Source organism: Thamnophis elegans, chromosome Z (assembly GCF_009769535.1).
Source record: "Thamnophis elegans isolate rThaEle1 chromosome Z, rThaEle1.pri, whole genome shotgun sequence".
Lineage (NCBI taxonomy): Eukaryota > Metazoa > Chordata > Lepidosauria > Squamata > Colubridae > Thamnophis > Thamnophis elegans.
In genome coordinates, this window is record NC_045558.1 from 57,742,154 (window position 1) to 57,764,576 (window position 22,423).

Here is a 22,423-nt window from a genome sequence, read left to right on the forward strand (position 1 = left end):
TGATGTTGACACCTGGAAATGTTTCCACTCTTTGGAAACATGAATACCTTTCTCCAACGCGAACATGGGTTTTGCACAGTATGCACAACCCAGCTTCTTGTTGGATACTTCCAGTCCATCAAACCTCTCCTTGAAGTTTGTGTATTGCTGCAAATTCCAGCAGTCAGGAAGTTGTAAAACTGCAGTGGAGTCGATGGAATGGCTGCTTTCTCCGACCTCAACTGGTGGTAGTGGTTGTGCTGGCGGTGCTGGTGCGGCTGGTGGTGCTGGTGCAGCTGGTGCGGCTGGTGGTGCTGGTGCAGCTGGTGCGGCTGGTGCAGCTAGTGGTGCTGGTGCAGCTGGTGGAGCTGGTGCAGCTGGTGGTGCTGGTGCGGCTGGCGGTGCTGGTGCAGCTAGTGGTGCTGGTGCAGCTGGTGCAGCTAGTGGTGCTGGTGGTGCTGGTGCAGCTGGTGCGGCTGGTGCAGCTGGTGCAGCTAGTGGTGCTGGTGCAGCTAGTGGTGCTGGTGGTGCTGGTGCAGCTGGTGGTGCTGGCGGTGCTGGTGCAGCTGGCGGTGCTGGTGACTGCTTTGGATCAGCTGATTCATCAACTCTTGGCTTTTTGCAGAAGAAAGCGGTCAAACTCTGTTGCCTCTTCTTCATTGTGCTAAGTAGATGTAACTGCTGCCAAAGAAATAAAACAATATTGGACTCAATTGTGGTTGTAAGTTGAGGACTCTGTAGGTAACAAGAAGGGACCTCTGCTTTCAACCAACAATGTACAGTCTTTTCAGGAAGGATGAGAAACAGGAAAGATATAAACAAACAGGAAAGATATAGTCTTTCATCCAAGAAGATAGTTCAAGAATGAATGTCATATTCCCAGAGCAATACAGATTTCCTTTTTCTGAAATTTAGTTCTCAGTTCCAAAAGACAGGAATATATGAATGCATATGAAATTATGAATTAGTACTTAGGTCGGTCCAAGAAGCTATTCAGAAGTTAGTGGTTAGAAGAGCAATCGTAAAGGTAGATTACGTGGGATGTGTTTGCACAACAGTGGAAAAACAGAGATATGTAAATGAATAAATATTACAATGTGCAGGAATAAATAAATTGACAATTAAATCAAGAAGGCTTTGAATACTTTTTCACGTGGGATTGGTTTTAGCTATTGCCAACTAACGGAAACAGGAATTAGAAAGCCAAAAGTATGAAAGAAAAGACCAATTATGTAAAGAAAGGTCCCTAAAATATATAAGGAAATATTACTAGATCATTATTAATGCGTAGATAACTGTGGGACATTACACACACACACACACACAAACTATGATGGAAAACACAAAAAAATAAGAACAACCCCCCCCCCCCCCCCAAGACTGCGAATGAAACCAGGTTTTTTTTTCCCTAAGCCTAAGGACAGGAAAGACAAAGCCACTGGAATAAAAACCATCAAGGCATTGCAGGCAATTTTAAAGGACAGGCATTCACAGAACCATCAACCACCTCAGAATTACCTAAACAATGAGGGTGAAACACACTAAATTTGATTTTCTAGGATACATACACTTAGCGACCATGTTTCACACTTAGCGACCATTTTCACACTTAGCGACCGTTGCAGCATTCTCATGGCCACGCGATCAAAATTTTGATGCTTGGCAACAGATTCATATTTATGCTGGTTTCAGTGTCCTGGGGTCCTGTAATTGCCTTTTGTGACCTTTTGACAAAGTCAAATGGGGAAACCAGATTCACTTACTTATGTTAGTAACTTGTCAGCTGCAGTTATTCACTTAAGAACTGTGGCCAGAAAGGTGGTATAGTGACCAAAGTTACAATGGCATTGAAAACAGTGACTGATGACCATGTTTCACACTTAGCGACCATTTTCACACTTAGCGACCGTTGCAGCATTCTCATGGCCACGCGATCAAAATTTTGATGTTAGATCCCAAGGTTTCAGTAAACTATTCAATCATAATTAGTTTCATGCATTAGGATTATTTCAAAGCACAAGCAATAATTCATATTTCATTTCAAACTATGCCAACACACAATAACATAAATGAAACCATTACTAATATTCCACACACAATAAGTTACAATAAAACTATTATAAAAAATTCAATGCACAATACATTTCAAAGTATTGAGTGAAGAATACTTTAAAAAGGTTTATTTTAATTTATTTTGGATAGAATCTTTTTTTAAATCGTCTAAGACGATTTAAAAAAATATTATATCCAAAATAAATTAAAGTAAACCATTTTAAAGTATTCTACACTCAATACTTATATGTAAAACTATTATAAAAATTCTATGCATTAAATAAAATATTTTAAAATACATTAAAATAATAATTAAATAAAACCGGGCCACTTACCAGCAGCAGGCAGAATCAGCAGCACTCCGATGCGATGGATGGATCCTCGTCGCGATGGCAGGCAGCAGGAACAGGTAAGAAACCTGACTGGAGGGACAAGGCTAGGTAAAGTCACTTAGGTTGCCTGGCATGCTTAGCAAGCCAGGCGAGGGTAGAGGGGGGGTGGGGGGCTTGCTTCCCTAGCGAAAACTAGACGGTCGCAGCCACGGCCACGCGTAGTACGCGAGGCCGCGGCTTTTGCAGGGGAAGGCCTGGAGGACTTCCCTTTCGCAAGCGAGGCCGCGGCGGCGCCGGCGCCGCCCGCACCACGCGGAGGCGGCCACGCGTAGTACGCGAGGCCGCGGCTTTTGCAGGGGAAGGCCTGCAGGACTTCCCTTTCGCAAGCGAGGCCGCAGCGGCGCCGGCGCCGGCCGCACCACGCGGAGGCGGCCATGCATAGTACGCGAGGCCGCGGCTTTTGCAGGGGAAGGCCTGGAGGACTTCCCTTTCGCAAGCGAGGCCGCGGCGGCGCCGGCGCCGGCCGCACCACGCGGAGGCGGCCATGCGTAGTACGCGAGGCCGCGGCTTTTGCAGGGGAAGGCCTGGAGGACTTCCCTTTCGCAAGCGAGGCCGCAGCGGCGCCGGCGCCGCCCGCACCGCACGGAGGCAGCCACGCGGCCTACGCGAGGCCGCGGCTTTCGAAAGTGAGGCCGCCCCCCCCCAACGACCAGAAGACGGCCACGCGTAGTACGCGACGCCGCGGCTTTCACGAGGGAAGGCCTGGAGGACTTCCCTCACGAAAGCTAGGCGGCTACCGGCGGCCCCCCCACCCGAAAGCGGCCACGTGGCCTACTCGAGGCCGCGGCTTTCGCAAGCAAGGCCGCCGCCCCCACCACCCGGAGGCAGCCACGTGGCCTACGCGACGCCGCGGCTTTCACGAGGGAAGGCCTGGAGGCCTTCCCTGGCGAAACCTAGGCCGCTACCGCTGCCACCCCTACCCCCCCCAGCTTCCTACCGCCGCTACCACCGCTGCCGTCACCACCGCCCACCCGAAGTCCCGCCGCTAGCGTCCCGAGTCTTGCCGCCAGGGCTTGGTTGCTTACCTGTGGGGAAAGCAGCAAGCTCCTGGAAGGCGAAGGGAAGGCGTGAAGCGCGAAACGAGGCGTCTCGGCAACAAACAAAGTTAACAAACCCTTTGGAAAAGACTCTTTGAGAGAAAGATTCTTTTCAAAAGAGGAATGTTAGCCGTTGGCGCCACACTTTTAAACGAAGCCAGCCCGCTCACTGATTGGCTGGACTCCAGCCAAACAGTGAACGGCAGGCTGCGCTTAGTCCAGACGGGCGGGGGAGCGCGCGACAGGGCCCAGGACCGGTACCGGCGTTCCCGGAAGTTCCTTACTTCCGGGTTCACCGACGAACCGGATCGTGCGATCCGGTGCGAACCGGTAGGAACCCAGCCCTGGATGGAACCAGGCTGCAATTTATGCGGAGAAGTAGGCACTGTAGTCCTCAATGTTCTCACCATTAGCAGCTGCGCCAGTGAGCATAAAACCTCAATGGGTGTTGCACGATAGTTTAATAGGCCTAAATACCCTGATGATTGTCCTTTCTGTATATTGGATTTGGCTATGCCAACATACTTCTCTGCTAGGCCATTGGCCCGTGGGTGATAAAGGCTTGTGGGTTTGTGCTTGATTCCCCATTCACGCAGGAAGCACTGGAATTCAGCACATGAGAATTGTGGCCCATTGTCAGACACAAGTTCTTCACATACTCCATGTCTTGAAAGTATTGTCTTGAAAGCCCATATGACTGTTGACACTTTTAAACTTCCCAGCTGATGAGGTAGTGGATGTTTTCAAAATGAAAATATCTGTATCCACACCCTTGAAGGAGCATTCCATGGGGGTAAGAGGTACTTTCGCATTGTTTTTTTGGAAATGTCTGGCAGGTGTCACACTTTTTTTACAAGTTTCAATATCAGAGTCCAGATGAGGCCAATAGACCACCTCCCATGCTCTGCACTTACACAGAGTAATGCGCAAATGTCCCTGATGAATTTGTTCCATTACTTCTGCCTGCTGCCTGCTGTGACTTAGGAATAAGAATACAGTCACCCATGAGTATGCTATCCTCATGAATGGATAGTTCATCTTTCACAGGCCAGAGGCCAGAATTCCTGCAGCTCAGGACACAGCTGCTTGCGTTTTTCTGGCCAGCCGTTGCACATGACATGAGTTAGTTTCTCTAATACTTTGTCCTGTTTGGTCTTGTCTTATTTTCTCCAGCCGTACATCTGATATTGGCATGTTCACTAGTACTGTATGTACCTGCTCTTCCAACTCCAACCTGGCTTCATGTCCTTCTGGAAACACCCTTGATAGGCAATCTGCCATTGGAATTTCCTTCCCAGGCTTATACTTCACTGTGAGATCATGCTGCTGTAATTTCATAACCATTGCTGCAAGCATGGAGGTGTAGAAGCTAGCAGTTTTTGTAGCATGTACTCCAATGGTTTGTGGTCAGTTTCTACAATTGCTGGGCGACCATATATGTACTGGTGAAATTTCTCACATCCATTCACAATGGCCAGCATCTCTTTCTCAATTTGAGCATAATTAGCTTGTGTCGTGGTCAGTGCACGTGAAGCATATGCCACAAGATGTCCTTGTTGAGTCAGTATAGCACCTAGCCCAAACTGGGATGCATCCACTTGAAGCAAGGTGTCAGCATTTGCATCGAAGTATTTCAGTATTGTCCCTGGATGTTTAGCTATCAGTTTCTGTCAAAGTCCTTTCCATGTTTGCATCCCAAATGGCATCCTTCTGCAGCAATGCACGTAATGGTGCTGTCTGTTGAGCAAGGCCCTTAGAGAATTTAGATAGATAGTTGAAAATACCCCAATGATATCTCCAGTTCCTTTCTGGAGGCTGGGGCCTTCATGTTAAGAACTGCTGTGATCTTTTTTGGATCAGGCGTCAAGCCTCTTGGTTAGTAGGTGTCCAAAATGTGTCACTTCTCCTACCCCAATTTGCATTTATTTGGTTAGGTTAGGTTAGGTTAGGTTAGGTTAGGTTTAATTCGATTTATATGCCGCCCTTCTCCAAGGACTCAGGGCGGCGTACAACATTAAAAGAAACACATAATACAAAAGTTAAAAAGAAATTAAATAGGATAACCCAACCCAATTAAAGTTGACAATGACATTTTTAAAAAAAGATTAAAATTAAAATTAACAGTAATCAATAATTCATTTGTTTGTTCAGGCCAGGCCGGCTTGCTGGAAAAGCCAACTTTTTGGGGCGTGTCGGAAGGACCGGAGGTTGGGGATTATACGAAGCTCCGGGGGCAGGATTGAGTTTAAAATTTCTCTCTTGACATCGATTGAGCAAAGCAGTAAGGTTTTTTGTCATGCTCTACTTGATCTTTCCATAGACCAACAAATCATCAACTATTACTTCACACCCTGTAGACCAGCAATCAGTTTGTGTGATTTCTTTTGAAATATCTCCTGTGCCAATGCTATGCCGAAGGGCACCCTTGTGAAGCGCCCTTGACCCACAGGGGAGTTGAAAGTAGTGAGGTAACTGCTGGCTTCATCAAGACGCAATTGCCAGTAACCAGACTGGGCATCTAATACACTGAACACTGTTGCTCCTACTAGCTTGTGTGCTATGTCCTCCATGGTGGGGAGTTTGTAGTGTTCTCTCATTATTACTTTGTTCAATCATGTGGGTCAATGCATATGCAATTGCACCTGTGTTCTTCTTTTCCACCACAACCATAGAACTGACCCATTCCCGATGGTTCAGTGACCTTCTTTACTACTACCAACTTCTCCATCCTAGTGAGTTCCTGTCTAACTTATCCATAAGAGTTAGAGGTATTTTCCTTGGGGCATGGATGACAGGCTGTGCACCCTCTTATACATATGTGGCTTATGCCTGGGAGACACCCCAGACCCTTGAATAGATCACAATACTCATGTTTAATGTGAGCATCCATCAGACCTCTATGCCAACCATCATAGTCATTATGATCTTCACAAGTCCAATCTATTTACTTGTTTTGAAACCTAGCATGGCTGAGGCTTGCATTTCTATCACAAACAATTGTAAAACCCTTTCAGATCCCTTGTAGGTGCATTTTACATGACAGCAACCCATTACTTTCAGCTTTTCACCACCATATCCCATTAATTTCGGTAGGTTCAGAGTCTCTAAGGGGGATTCATTCCTGAGGTGTTCAGATATATGTGGCTTGGCACACAGTTTACTTGTGCTACAGTATCTATTTTGAATGTGATTGGAGTTTTATTCGCCCCTATCTGTAATGTTACACTGGCTTCATCTGCAAATTGATGTGCTTGTGTATCACTGCAAGATATATTGGGGAGGCGGTCCGAGTCTGACTCTGCATTGTCATCATTGTCCTCTATGACGTGTATAGCCCGTGTTCAATTTGCAAAAAACAGTTTACACACCCTGACAAAAATGTCCTCTTTTCTTGCATTTGTTGCATATTTGCAGGACAGACACTTTTGTGGTGCATATTTCCACAATATCCACAAGCTGCTTCTCTGTTACTTGTTCCAGTGCCATAGGTGCCTTTTGTTCCTTTGTGCGCCCTTTCTTGACCATATCTACTGCTTTGAGTTTCTATAGCATTAATCTGGTGCTGTGTTCCTTCCAGTATCTGCATGTCCTTTCTTGATATTTCATGCTCTGGCAATCCTTACGGCTTTCTCAAAATTTAAGTCTTCTTCCTGCAGAAGTTTTTCCTGAACTTCCTTAACTTACTGCCCATCAGAATACGGTCTTAATTATATCTCCAGCATCATAAAAAGCACAGTCCTTTGGGAAGCAAGAGCAGCTGGGTAACCCATTCATTCACAGATTCATCTCCACACTGTTTCTCTCATAAACAGTTTTCCTCTGCACTGTGGAGTTTTTCTCGGGTTGCAGTATGCTTCAAACTTTGCAAACAGTACCTCTGTTTTCTTTTTGTCCTCTGCAGTGATCTCCCCACTTGCTTGCCAGTCTCTGCACACATCGCATCTTTTCTGTCTCACACATATCAGAAAGTGTGCTACTTTCTGCTGTGTAGTCCATTGTCTGCATCAGGTCCTGCAAACACAAGCTCTATCAGCTCCCTCCACTTTGACCAGTTTTCAGATATGTTCCTGACTCCAAATCCAGGGAAGGAATGTTCTTTGTGTTGCTGTTTGTTGACATGACTCTTCTCTCCCCACTCCTGGTACCATGTGATGATTTGGCATAAAATAAAGGCAGATAGCAAGAAGCTTGAACTAGAGCCTTGTCTTTATTCAGCGGTTTTTTTACGCTTCCATAGCTGTAGGTCATTCCATACACTTGAAGGAAACCTACGAGAACTTGGAATTGGTTCTTCATAAACTTAATATGAAGACTATGGTTGGCAAGTGTGTGGGGACTTGAAGGTCTTGTGCATGAACAAGCTGGGTATACCAAATACCCTTGCTTTCTGTGTCTATGGGACAGTCAAGACCGACAAAATCACTGGACCAAGAAGAGTTGGCAACAGAGAGTGCTAACAGTCGGTGAAAAAAATGTCCTCCAAGAAACTTTGGTACCTTCCCATAAAGTTCTTCTACCACCTCTCCACATAAATTGGGATTGATGAAACAATTCGTAAAATCACTTCCAAGAGATGGAGAATGCTTCAAATACTTGGTCACCAAGTATCCATGCCTGTTGGAGGCAAAATTAAAGGAAGGTGTGTTCGTCGGACCAGACATTAGAAGGCTTATATTTGATCAAGAGTTTTGTCAATACCATGACGGATCCTCAAGAAAAAGCCTGGATTGCATTAAAGAAGTCGTACAGAAATTTTTAGGCAATAACAAAGATCCTCACTACAAAAAGATCGTCGTAAGAATGCTGAAAGCATTTCAAGCTTTAGGTTGCCTGATGAGTTTGAAAGTGCATTCCTCCAGTCCCACCTTGACTACTTTCCTGAAAATTTGGGAGCTGTGAGTGAGGAACAAGGTGAACGATTACACCAAGATACCAGGGAAAATGGAGCATTACATGATGGCAGGACTACTGTTGGATGCTTCAGAGAGGACATTCCAGATGCTACTCACAAGCATAAATGCACCAAGAGGAGCCTCACAAGGAAGAAGAATTGAGTTTAGTGTGTGTAGGTAGGCTCATTTCAGTTCAAAAAAGGATTTCATGAAAATATTGTAATAAAACTTTAATTTTATAAGTCTATTTCCATTTATTTTGAGGTATTGCCTTATTAACATAGTTACCTAAATTGTCAGGAAACATGATGTCCTATGACAAAATGGATGTCATTTTCGGATTCAGCACACCAAAAAAAACATAAAAATTACATGGAATAACCAAAACAGCTCTTGAAATTTTTTTTTTGCAGACCTGTGGTTTCTAATATCCAATAACATTACACCTTTATAACATGTTTTAAATAAGAATCAATTATGATTGATAACAAATTTCTAATCCTCTTTTCCAAGTCGCTGTTTACTATTTGTATCCCAATACCTTTTATTGAGCCAATACATATACATATATACATACATACATACATACATACATACATACATACATACATACCAGGGACGTGCAGGCAGGGGAGGCATTTGTATCCCAATTCCTTTTATTAAACCAGTAAATATATATATTGTTCACTATATCCCTTGTCATTTCATTGTATTCTTATAGATATTATTTATTATTTAACAAAAATTCATTCGCTAATTATATCAAATTTCCTCGCATCAAACCAACACATGTATGTACCTATTATCCTTATTAATTATTTATTTAACATAGCACTCTAGAAATTACTAAAATTACTAATCTCTAATTACTAAAATTAACTATTTTTTATTATCAACTTTCATATATCAGCCTGTATCCTTCCAGTAATAATACAGTCTAATTTCTTTTGTCATTTGTGGAATTGATCTTCTATTTATTTCCTTAATAAATTTTTGTGGACTTCTCTCCGCAACTTGTTGCTTGTAGCATCACTTAAGTAATCTCGATGCCCTCTATCTGCTATTTTAATTAGCTTATCTTTGGTTGTCAATCTTGCTTCTGAGAAGTTCTCTCTCCTTAAATCCATCGTTTTTCCTCTTTTTTCTTCTTCCATGCCTTGAAATCCAGGGTATAGTTCCTGTCGATCTAATTCCCTTTTCCATACTCCCCTTTTCCCACTTTAAACTACGTTCATTCCACTGGTAAAGTAATCAGTTGTCTTGTCTTTATAATCATTTTCCCCTTCAATTTTTGGGACGCTGACTCCATCATTTTTTGCTGTTATAAACTCTATTTTTTCCATCTTTTTCTCAATTCTCTCTGTTATTTCTAATAAATTTTGAATTCCAGCCAAGATGTTTTGCAAAGTTATGCTTCTTTGAATATTGTGCCATTTTGGCTAGCTGATAGATATTCCCACTCTGGCTTTCAAGGCTTCTTATATTAAATTAGCTTAAACACAAGTTCATTTATGATTTTCAAAAAGAAGGTTCTGTTTCTTTTTCTCTCCCACTGCCAGTAAGACTCAAGTGCACCTGTAAAAACAATTCAAGCCTTTGCTTCTTATCTCTTTCTATAAACAAGTTGCCAATCCTCAAGATACAAATTCAGTGAGATCAAAAGGAAAAGGGAAAATGCATTGTTTCAAAAACTCAAGCCTCCAGCCTCCAAGTGGCAGTATTCTTCCCACTCTCTAATGTTATTTCAAACTTAAAAGAAACAAAGTTCTTAAATGAAACTAATAGCAAGAAATAAAAGTCCTTGTTAAAATAAAGAAGACTTAATCCATAGGTTAAAAATAAAATAAAAAAATAGAAGAAGAAAAACTGATCCGTTCTCTTAAAAAAAAAAGTTGCGAGCACATCAATCCACAAAGTAAAATTAAAAAGAAAAAAAGAAACACACTATCCAAAGCAATCTAATATAGGTTAATTTCGCTGCTTATTTTCTTCTGCTTTTGGATTTAATTTAACTTTTTTTAAAAAAATTGGGCAGTCTTTTCCAAAACAGTAAGTTTCCTCACCAGATGGACACACTTTCTCTTTCACTTCCCTTCCATTCCAGAGCCGTCCCAACTTCATCAGCCTGGGGCTGGACTTTTTCTCGCTGGCTTGAAGAACTTCTTTTGGATCGATCAGGGACTTTGCGGTGTCCCTGAGATCAGCAAGATGTATTCTTCCTGTTCACCATCTCTACGGGACTGTTTAGGTCTGATTGGACCACCCAGCGACAAAAATATTGGCAGCATGTCCGTATCATCGCGACATTGGCTGCTCCTCCATCGCCAAGCTAATACTTAATTCTTCCATCATTTTGATGAAAGCTTTTGAGAATTTACTAGATTTTTGTTTATTTTCCTAGCTTATTTCTTTATTTCCTAGCTTTTTTGTTTGTATTTCTGGTTTTATAGTCCAATTCTGCATCCACAATTGCATTGAAATCTTCTACAATGCATATATTTTCTTTAAGTTCAAAGTTTTATTTCTTTTAAGACCAACATTTCATCATTCCTCAATCAGTAAGACATCGAAGTACAATTTTGTATGTCAAAATAATTCTAGTTTACCACCAAATTTTTGTCTAGCCTAATATATACCCCTCCCTCCCTCCACCCTCCCCCCCAACCCCCCTCCTCCTCCCCCCGACTTCCCAGAACCCGTACACGGTATTAACAAACACAGTCTAAAATCTATTGAGAAAAAAGAAATAAAGAAATTAATAACATTCTACATTGACCTTAGCTTCTTGCTGAACTAACTTTAAACAATTTAAATCATTTCTGATCTTAAGCATAGGCTAACTGGAATTTCTTGGTCCCATATTTATTTGTATATAGTCAATCCATTTTTTTCCAGTCTCGTTTATATCTCTCATTTGAGTGATCTTTAAAATATGCCGATATTTTAGCCATCTCGGCTAAGTTTGTAACTTTCAATGTCCATTCTTGAGTTGTAGGCAAGTCTTCCTTCTTCCAGTATTGCGCCACCAACAGTCTTGCTGCCGTTATTAGATGCAGAATCAAGTTAGTCTCTACCACTGTAAAGTCAGTACATATACCTAGTAAGAATAACTGAGGAGTAAACTTTATCCTTCTTTTAAAGATATTTGCATAATCCACATATTTTATCCAAATGCCTTAACCTTTTGGCAGGTCCACCATATATGAAAATATGTAGCATCGAGAGAGCCACATCTCCAACATTTAGGCTGTAAGTTTGGATACATAGAAGCCAGCTTTTTAGGATCTAAATGCCATCTATAGAACATCTTAACATTTGAGGTGGTATCTCTTTCAAAACAATCAGGTCTTGACCGCCAATTTGAAGCTTAGTGTTATAAGACTCTTGTAGTACCATATTTCTAAGCTCTCTTGTAGTGAAGTATATCATGATGTCCCGAGGAAGCTGCTTCTGCTTTGCCACCCAAGAGTTAACGCGATAAACTTTGTCGATTTGCCAGTCAAGGTTGGTCCCTGGTCTTCCCACCAGGCGGTCAAAGGCTTCTGATAGAATCTGTTTCAGGTTCTCCTGTTTCTCCTCACGCAGCCCCCTTACTCTTAATGCGAACTCCATTTGTCTATACTGTATCATAATAATTTTCTTTTTCAGCATTTTCCACTTTTTGTTCCCACGCCTCTGTTTTCAATGTCAAGTTGGTATTAGCCTCATTAAGATCCTCTAGACTATCTTCAATTCCTGAAACATGTTCTGTCAATACAGGTACAAGTCTCAGCATTTCATCTTTAATTTTAAAACCCTGGCATCAATTTTTCTACAATTCCTGTTTAAGCCTTTTATTTCACCTTTAATTTCCTCTTTTCTTTCTTTTATTTCCTTTTTCCTCCCTGTTTTATCTCCTGTTTTATCTCCTCTTTAAGATCTCTAAGTTTATCTTCCATTTTAATTGTCTGTGCATTAAGAGCCACACTTAATTCACTCAAGAAGAATTATTCGTTAACAAATCCCAGCAGGGGGCATAGGGAGCGGAGGCTCTGCAACCTTGTACCAGGCACTGGGGATGTGCCCTGGGAATAGAGGGCGACGGTTTCAATTAGGATTTGGTTTTGAGGCCATTCCAAAATTTATCTTCCAGCACTTAATAAAACTCTGCTGCCTGACTAGGCAGCTATAAGTAAAGACGCTGAATTTCTCCCTTTACTTTGAAATTTGAGGCTTGGCAAAACTTTCAGAAAGTAAGCATTGTAACAAGGACAGTTCAGCAGATTCATCAACATTTAATTCCAGATAAGCAAGATTAATGAGAGAATGGAAGTCTTGTAAAAATGAAACTAATTAGAAGGCTTCTGCTGGCCGATTGTAAAAACAGGTGATAAGGACGCTCCTTTGAAATTTTAGAGTTCTGTAGCATTTAACAAAAAGTTTAAGAAGATAATCATTATTACCGGAGAATCCAGCCTTCTTGGCGCCATTTTAAAAGCCTCTAAGTAAATAGATTTTCAGAGGAAAAAGCTAAAATCTTGATAAACAATTAATGTCCACGTAAACGGATTCAGCTCGTGATAAGATCAAATCAATCAAAGCTTTGAACTGAGTGGGGGAGACCTACTTTGTACTGCACAAGGCAGTTTGAAGTTCCCAGCATGGACACCGTTCTGCTTTGGACTGGCCCCCCTCTCTCTGCAGGCACAAAAGCTGCAAAAATTGAAGGGCATTTGCCAGCAAAACTATTCTTCTTCCCTTCTTGCCTGAAGGATAAGAAAACCTGTTAAGACGTCAGATGGCTGATCATCTAAACAGATACGTAACCAGGAATTCGGAGGCAGCTAATTTTAAGCTGCCACCATCAGCAGGCTCCTCCCAGGAAGTCTCAACAATGCATATATTTTCATACTCCGATTCTATTATTTTCTTGTGAAATTTACCATAAAAATCCTCGGTTGTTATTTGGTGCATATATTACCACTAAAAGAATCTGTTTATAGTTCATCGTTATCTCCACCATTAGGATCCTCCTTTCTCATCCATGAAGATTTGTTTAATGTTTATTGTCTCTTTAATGTAAAGTGCTACTCCCCTCTTACTTTGGGAGAAAGGCATATAACTTCCCGATTTTAGGATGTTCCAATACCTAATTGTGTTGTTTTTTGATATAGACTTCTTGTAAAAAAAAGTATGTCCAATTTTAATTTTTTTAATTCACTAAATGTCCTTTGTGGGGATGTTTGTCTTTCTTAATGGCTGGCAAACCACGTTAAGAATGCAAATATCAACACAAATAATCCTTCTTTAATTAGTGTGAGACTGAGGAAAGCAACTCAGCACAATAATTAATAACCTGATCTCAAAGATGAGACAACATCTGGCACGTAGGCACATTCCATCGCTCGCAACAATATCTGGTTGTCTATTAACCTTCTGATACATAGCTGGACTTTGTCTAGCTAATCCAATCAGCACAAATGAACTTTGCTCAATTAGCTTCTGCCAGTTTCTGTCACGTAAACTGTTTTATGACAATAAATAGGAAGCTCTCACAGCCTCAGCTAACACTGAGCCTTCACCTGATTATGATCAAGTAAAAATTCTTCCCCTAAAATCATCTTTAACTTTTAGCTCCTCACAGAGAGGTTAATTCTTCTGCTTTTCCACGGTCAGAGGAACAATTAGGAAAAGAGGGGGGGAAGAAAGAAGATATGTTTTCTGTTTGTCTACCTAAATTGATTCCACAAGATCATGAAGTAATTGGCTTAAAGGATTGCTTTTCTTCTATCCTTTTTTGCCCTGCTTTGCAGGAAAAGTTTGATTGTACTGCTAGTCAGGAAAAGTCTGTTTCTCTGTGCCTGCTGCTTCCCTTCCCCACCTACTCTTCAAGAAGAGCCAGTGCTGGTTTGGCAAGCCTCAGTATTTCTGTAATATCAGGCAAAAGGCTACTGAATCGTATCCTGGTTTTGTTAACACACTGCAGGATGCTTTAAAACAACAAATAGATAAGTCTGAGGCTCAGATGAAGTTGTTGATGAGATTAGCAAAGGAGAATTCTACTTTCAAATGCCAGAGGGTAATTACTGGTCTTGGGAATGATCCTGATTTGGTAGATATGATTAAAGTGTGTCAAGATATAGGAACATCTTGTCGAACTAATTTGGAATTTCAAAATCCAAGGAAGGTCATGTCTGCAACCTCCTATGGCCTATTCCATCAAAGGTTAAAGCTAAAAGCAAAACCTCCAAAGTTATTTCGTTGGTTGATTTATACATTTACTTACTCCATATTGGCTTGAACATCTAATACGAGATCTGGCTGCATATGGTTTGCAGATAGCACCAGAAAAAGTACAGCTACAAGAATCATTTATTTTTTAGGTCACAAGTTATTACAGACATATTCACACTCACAAATTCCTCAATTGAAGATAGGGGATAAAGTCTCCTATGTTCAATTATAGCAACTTTTGTATTCAATTAATTGGTTGCATTAAAAAATAAGAAAAATCTATCTGAATTGATAACACTTACCCAAACTCAAAAAGCGATCTTCACAAAAATGAATGAAACATTGAAATTAGTCTGGGTGGATAGACGCCAGAAAATATTTCTTTGATAATGATTATCATTCCAACCAACAATCTACAGAGGTATTAGCTCAGGAAATACAACAACAAAGCAAGCATAAGCCTTCATTATTAATACTTGAAGGTGTTGAATTAATTGTGATATGTTTTACCAGCTATCAGAATAAATAAACTTCTCATCTTGGGCTTGAAACTGTAGGGAACGGGAACGTAGTTGGGGTTTAAGCTGCTCTCTGAGTTTCCCCACTACTTGGAGAATGAGCCACATGTTTCCCAAGGAAAGAAATTTGGAGATTTAAAGGGACAGAACCTTCCCCAGGCCTGAAAATGTTGTTCCATGGTATGTGTACATGTATGTGTGTGTGTGTAATCATTTCCAAGCCTGGAGGGAAGTTGAGATCCATTAATAATATAAAATGGAGCTCATTGGCTTATGTACAGCTCCCTGAATAATTGTAATAACTGCTTTGCATGAAGAAAGAATGAAATGGAATTTTTGTGTGTGAATTAATTTACACAAGCAGTCTGATTGCCGTGCAAATGTGAGCATGTTGATGGTAAAAGTTGGTGTGATGTACTAATTCCCTTTGCTTAAAGAAACGGAGAAAATATTTTGTTGAGAGAATGCAGAATGAACAAAGGAGTGAGCTTCCTGTGTGGGTTATTAATTTTTCCCCCTTGTCCTTTCTGTCTAGTGGGAGGGGAAAGTTTGTCCAAAAGTCTGTATTTTCTGTATTGCAGAAGCAGTTACATATGTTGCACTGGTGGTCTCATGAGTGGAGTCCCGGGCTCACTATGTGTAATTACAAACAAAAACTGAATAGCCTGGATTGCACATTAGCTAAACTCAATTTGGCCTCACTAAATAAGAGTTAGGGGAGGTTCAAGAACCATGTCTTCGAAATGGGCAACCTGTAACTTAAAGGGAAAGCATGGCTGTGAATATTGTTGGATTTCTGCTGCTTGACAACCTGTATGGAAGCTACAGAAGAGATATCTGATACTAATTGGCATGGAAAATTGGATACTGTAAATTTCTTCCAGAAATTGTGCTCAGGTTGCTAGACTTTCATGGTTGAAAGCTCTCTGGAAGCACTAAAGGGCTCCTTCTGCGTCTCAATGCACCTTCCATCAGAAGAATAAGTCTCCTGATCTGACCAATGTGAAAAGAGGACAACCTGTTTAAAAGATATCGAATAGCTGCCTGCAGCTTCCTGCCCACCCCCTTGTCAATGAAACTTTAAGCTGATTTTTAACTCATGGACTTTTTTTCTTGAAGAGCGAGTAGCAGGAAAAAAGGGGGGAGTGTGGCTTTTCTACTCCCTTTAACAATTGTTTTTCTCTTTACCCTTCTGTCTGAGAAAGGAGGGGCTAATGGGTGAACTGCTCATGTAGCTTTGCCTTTCATAGTTTTGGTTTTCTTATATTTTCTTTTCTGCTCTGAATATAGTTTTGATTTTGTTACTCCATGAGAAAGTCATTCTATGTTTCATCAAAATGCTAAGGCTCTTGCAAAACAATTTCATATTCCTCTAGATCATGCTAGAGCAATCCTACAACCAATGGGGCCACTATAATGTGGCACCCCAAATCCAAACATGATTCCTAGGGAATATCAAGTTATGATCATTGATTTAAAGGATTGTTTCTTTACCATTCCATTGTGCAAAAAGGATAAGCCTCTCTTTGCCTTCACAGTTCCAGTATTATCAATGGACTGTATTACCTCAAGGCATGTTAAATAGTCCTACTCTCTATCAGCAATTTGTTGGGAGAGATTTGAAACCTTTTAGGAAAAGATATCCTCAAGCACTGGTATATCATTAATGAGAGGTCTTAAAGCAAATGAACTTTGGCAGATGGATGTAACCCAATATCCCTCTTTAGCCCCTTGGAAACATCTTCATGTAACCATTGATACTTTTTCTTATTTTATTTGGGCCACTAAACATGTTGTTAATCATTGTATTCACACATTTGCTGTCATGGACCTACCTTCTACATTAAAAACAGACAATGGCTCTGCATATTGTAGCTGCTCCTTTGCTGATTTTTGTGTCAAATGGCAAATTGAACATCTTTTTGGCATATCTTATAACTCTACAGGACAAGCCATAGTGGAATGGGCAAATTTTACATTAAAATCTGCTTTGGATAAATATAAACAAACAGGAGGGATTCCCATAGGTCTTCCTCCCTGATAAACAGGAATGGTTGAATACAGTTCTGTTTACTTTGAATCATCTCAATATTACAAATTTATCAACTGCAGTAGATAATTATTTTGGAAGTAGAATGAGTTGTAGGGTTTTTACAGTGAATCATCTGGATGGTCCTTAGAACTGAGGTTACACGTGTAAGTACAAACTGCAGCAATCTGCAGAAATTTTGCTTGTCAGCTATTCTTTGCTTGCAGTGTGTTTCCAAGGCATGAACAAAGTACAAAGTAAACCTGTAACATTTTACTCATTTGAATGATAACACTTGATTCATTCAGTGTGTGAGAACATGCACATTCTCACGAACACCAATGATGTAATGACTAATCAATGACTAACCAATTATTGTGCCTTGGAGACTTGTTAACCAATAATGATATAACATGTAAAGTAGGTGAGAACTAAGAAGCTGCAAACACTATAAGAATGATGTTTCATGAATAAGTTTGCTGTTGATTCTGCTATCCATGAAATGCTTTGCTCAATAAACTTCTGTTGGTTCAGTTATCCATGGGTGGATTACTTTCTTTCATCTTCAGCCTTGGGACCCTAAATACTACATTTTGGCCTCCCGAACAGGGACCCATATTTCGTCCAGGCAAGGACGCGTCGTCAGCCTTAAGGCTCCTCAATCTTATCTCATAAGATTTCTGTAAGTAAGGGATCTTCGCTTTCTCAGGAACAAACATGTTAATGAGTTGGGTTATCTTCTTAAGAAGTCTGAATTATCTGTTTCACAAAAGGCTTTTCTTCGGCTGGTACGAGAAATTGCTTTAACTTGTTCTTTTTATCCTGAAAGGAGTTCTTTGAAATTGTCAGATTGGGAAAAAATTGGCAAGGTTTTGCATTCTGAGTCGAGGAAAGAGATAGAGATTTTACATGCTTGGCATAAGTGCCATTACGCTAGAGAAATGTTTGGTCAGAAAGAGGATTCTGTTTCTTATCATCCCCCCCCCTCAACATTCTTCCACTGTGATCTATCCTCTGTTGTCTGAAAAAGAAATTTTGTCTAAGGCTGAAATAATATCTTCTGCTTCTTCTGACATTGTGTTAAAACCTCCTCCTCCTCTCCCCCCTCCTCCTTCTATTTCTCCTTTGCCCCCTCCTTCTGCTAATATTATTCCAAAGTCTGCTTTTCAAAAATGGTGGACAATTATAAGACAGATGTTACTATTTCTGGAGAAGAGTTCACTGAATTGCTGTGTGTATGTCCAGTGTAATATCAACCAGGATCACAGGCTGGACAACAAATTGCAGAGTGGGCTGGTTTGCCATTTCAGATTTTAAGGGAGTTAAAGAAGGCTATTTCTGATTATGGAATCACTGGAAATTTTACTAGAAGTCTTTTGGAAGGAATTGAGAATGGTTGTTCTGTGATGCCTCAAGATTGGAGGTGGTTGTTTTGTATGATTTTGACTTCTGTGCAGTGTGTTTTTTGGGATGGTGAATATTTGTGTTATTCCCATGCAGTTGCTTGGAATTGTTTCAAGTGTGGGAAATCAGGTCATTTTCAGAAAGATTGTCATTCAACGCCATCTACTGGTTTGCAGGCGGTTGTGGCACCTACCCAGAAAACAAAGAGTGCCTTTCCCATCGTGAGTCTTCCTCCTCCCTCTCTTGTCCCCCTCCCTCTCTGGTGCCTTCTCAGCCAGAGCAGGTAGTGCTGGGTCGATTTAAATACTCAAGCAGAATGGATTTTAAATTTCCTTTAGAGGTTAAACTGGTTTCTTCTCAGTATACTGGTCCTTTCCCTTCTGGATTAGTTGGAATTATTTTACCACGTTCTTCTGCTCATAAATTGGGATGTTTTGTAGTTCCAGGAGTTATTGATTCTGATTACACTGGAGTGATTCTTATGCAAATTTGGGTTAACATTCCACAATTTCTTTCTAAAGGATCTTCTGTAGCACAACTTCTTTTGCTTCCCTATAAGGTACCTAACCCAGGTACCGGATATCGTGGTAATTCTGGATTTGGTTCAACTCTTACTTCTATAGGACTTCTGCAGTCTATTAATTCTCATAGGCACTTCTTACTTTATATTTAATAAGCAACCTTTTCAAGATTTGTTAGATACAGGTGCCGATGTTACTGTCATCTCCCTTTTACAGTGTCCTGTACAATGGCCTAAACGTGATGTTAATTCCTTGTGGGGCATTGGTGTGTCTACAACTGCTTGGCAAAGCACTCATTCCATAGCCATCACAACCTCTGCTGGTAAGTCTGTATCTTTACATCCTTACATTTAGATATTCATACTAAATTTGGGGCAGGGATCTTCTTTCTCTTCTTAATGCTCATTTGATTTTGGATGATGGCACTTCCTCTTAAATGGCTTTGTTCTACACCTGTTTGGATTGAGCAATGGCCTCTATTTTCTGAAAAATTGATTGCTCTGCATTCCCTGGTACAGGAGCAATTGGCTGCTGGCCATATTGAACCTTCTACTAGCCCATGGAACACTCCTGTGTTCGTTATAAAAAAGGAAAGTGGAAAATTGAGGTTTTTATCTGATCTTAGAAAAATAAATGAATGTATTCAACCAATGGGGCCTTTACAATGTGGTATTCCTAATCCTAATTTAATCCCACAGTTTTATAAACTATTAGTTGTGGATTTGAAGGATTGTTTTTTCACTATTCCTTTACAGTCACAGGATAAAGAAAAATTTGCTTTCACTGTGCCCGTTTTAAATAATAGCCAACCTACACAACGATGTTATTGGTGTGTTTTACCACAAGGTATGCTCAATTCTCCTACCATTTGTCAATATTTTGTGGATCAAGCTTTGCAACTTTTTCGTGATCAATTTCCTTCTTATCTAGTTTACCATTATATGGATAATATTTTAATTGCAGGTTCAGATCTTGATGAAGACAAGTGCTACAAACATTGACTACCATTGTAGCAAGCAGAGGGTTTTTCATAGCTCCTGAAAAAATACAACATTCTGAGTTGGCAGTTGTTATTTTGGCTTTGAGATTATTTTCTGATCAAGAGCAATAGATATCTTCTAGGCCTGTGCCTGTCCATTCTTTATGCATGAAATTACTTAACTTTTTTAGATTCCTTTTCAGACATTCCTGTACCACGATCCCAGGTTATAAGTTGGTCATGGTTACGCTGCAATTGGGACATGGTTACCCTGCAATTGAAGTTCTGCCAACAAAGCAAGCTGTGTGGATTCCAGGCCGGTGTGTCGTCCTTATCATGGAAAAACAAATGAAAGATCTAAGGATGCAACGTCCTCCAATCTTGCCTTGGAATCACATTGAAGATCAACCTCAATTGAAAAAATCCTTTTTGCTCATGTATTGTTTTTTTTTTTTTTTTTGCTCTTTCTCTCCAGTTTCTACTAACTCTGAGACAACTCCTGCTTTCTCTCCTAGTCCTAGTCTTTGAATTCGTCATGCTCAATATATGTTTTTGATTCATGGTCGTAATATAACTTCTATGGCTCTTGGTCAAGTTCTGCTTTCATTGTTTTGCAACTTCAACATATTTCTTCTTCTTGGTTATTTTCTACTCCACATGAATTAAATTTAGTTACATGGAATTATATTCGGATTAATCAGTTTACTAGAGGCTTATGTTTTTGTTGTTATGCTCATCATAATTGCCTTAATCAATGGTCTGATTATCCAAAAGCTAAACGTATTTTAGATAAAGTAGGGAATTATAGTTATTGTACTCAGAAATATTGGTTATGGGGCACTATTAAAACATCACGTCATAACACTACACCTGATATGTATCCTGAAAATTTTCCTATCTTTCGAACTGACTCTTCTAATATTGGAACAGGTGGATCAATCTGTGCTGGATGGCAATTGAAAGATCCTGCAATGTGGTTTTTCTTTGACAAATATGCAACTAACGTACACCCTCAGAACTATCAATGTGCTGCCATTGGATATTTATCTTTACCTATCCAAGTGGGTGTTTCTGGAAGTTTATCAACTCGAAAAAGAAGTGCACCCTTGAGATCAAAATGTTCTGATGAAGTTATTATTGATACTCAATTTTCTTCATTGCCTACTTTTGGACGTGCATTAGTTGGAGCCATAACTGGAACTATTACTTTGGGATCTTACCCAGGAATAATAGCTCAAGAAAATAGGCATTCTATTTTAGGTCTCACATTTCGATTGGAGAAATCTATTAATGCTACTGCTGTAATTATTAGAGATTTGCAAAATGAAATTGAAGAACTCAATCAAGATTTAATTCGACAATGCTTTGCTATAGACTATTTGTTAGCTTGTCAAGGTGGATTTTGTACCTTAGTTGGTCAACGTGCTTGCACTATGCATTTTCATTCACTAAAAAAACTATTGAAGATGAATTAGCTAATTTACAAGCTTCTATAAAAATAATGTACATGATGAATTTTCTCCTTATGCTTGGTTAACTAATTGCTTACCTGATATTTCTTGGTTAAAACAATTGTTTTTCTATGGTGTGAACATAATTGCATTACTTATACTTTGTTGTTGCTGTATGCAATGTATTCCTTCATTTTTTTGCCATGTGTCATAAGTCTCCTGCACCTACTTTGAATGTGATTCAAATGCATGCTCTTGAAAAATGTCTTTTTTCGTCATTAAAAACAAAAAGCGAGGAAATGTAGTGTTTTTACAGTGAATCATCTGGATGGTCCTTAGAACTGAGGTTACACGTGTAAGTACAAACTGCAGCAATCTGCAGAAATTCTTTGCTTGTCAGCTATTCTTTGCTTGCAGTGTGTTTCCCAGGCATGAACAAGGACATGGGGTAATACAAAGTAAAGCTGCAACATTTTACTCATTTGAATGAAACACTTGATTCATTCAGTGTGTGAGAACATGCACATTCTCACGAACACCAATGATGTAATGACTAACCAATTATTGTGCCTTGGAGACTTGTTAACCAGTAATGATATAACACGTAAAGTAGGTGAGAACTAAGAAGCTGCAAACACTATAAGAATGATGTTTCATGATTAATAAGTTTGCTGTTGATTCTGCTATCCATGAAATGCTTTGCTCAATAAACTTCTGTTAGTTCAGCTATCCGTGGGTGGATTACTTTCTTTCATCTTCAGCCTCAGGACCCTAAATACTACAATGAGTCATCCCCAGCCACAAGTAATGTATAGATTATTGTCTAATCTCGAATGGCATGGACCCATTCCTCTATTGACATGGGAACGAGGATATGCTGCTGTGTTTGCTCCTACAGGTCCAGGTGTGGATTCCTGCTCAGTATGTGAAACCGTGGAAGGATGGCGTGGCACCAA

The 22,423-nt window shown here is 40.3% G+C and overlaps 1 long non-coding RNA gene across 1 annotated transcript; it reads left to right on the forward strand.

Annotated features, from left to right (window-relative positions):
* The first annotated feature begins 18,767 nt into the window (after nucleotides 1–18,767).
* Nucleotides 18,768–21,817, forward strand: LOC116520372. The gene is made up of 3 exons (XR_004256776.1): nucleotides 18,768–18,799; nucleotides 19,254–19,359; nucleotides 19,793–21,817. It is a non-coding gene; the product is annotated as an uncharacterized LOC116520372 (long non-coding RNA).
* The last annotated feature ends 606 nt before the right edge of the window (nucleotides 21,818–22,423 follow it).